This window comes from Megalopta genalis, unplaced genomic scaffold (genome assembly GCF_051020955.1).
Source record: "Megalopta genalis isolate 19385.01 unplaced genomic scaffold, iyMegGena1_principal scaffold0295, whole genome shotgun sequence".
Taxonomy (NCBI): Eukaryota; Metazoa; Arthropoda; class Insecta; order Hymenoptera; family Halictidae; genus Megalopta; species Megalopta genalis.
Genome location: NW_027476364.1, coordinates 107501 through 107970, shown reverse-complemented (window position 1 = coordinate 107970; position 470 = coordinate 107501).

The following is a 470-nucleotide window of genomic DNA, read 5'->3' as shown; positions in this document are numbered from 1 at the left end:
AGCAAATCGTACCAATTGAAAACTGTGGCTAAAATGAATAGCCCAGTGGAGAGAGAAAACTATCAAAAAACTGATTTTTTAAATCAAGAGGTGTCAGAAATCGAAATGCCTAGCGCGAGCGGAAGAACACGCTTTCTCGCCAGTCCAGCATGTGTCCTGTCCGTTCTTCCTCGGCTTGCCGATTTTGCCCAGATCAGAGGTTTCGTGCTTCCGGCGGTCAGAAGATCAGCGTGAGCGTACGCGCTTCCACGACTATGGCATCACCCATGTACTTTTTCCTTTGAATATATTTGAGTACATAAAAAATATTAAAACATATAGAGAGAACTGTGTCTTGGATCTTAAAAATTTGTCAATAGCGATGATATATTATTACTTAACTTGAAGTATTTGTACGTTTTAGCTGGGACGTACATTTATCTTACAAGATGTTAATAGCGAGACTCTTGAAGATAAAATTATCTTGTGAT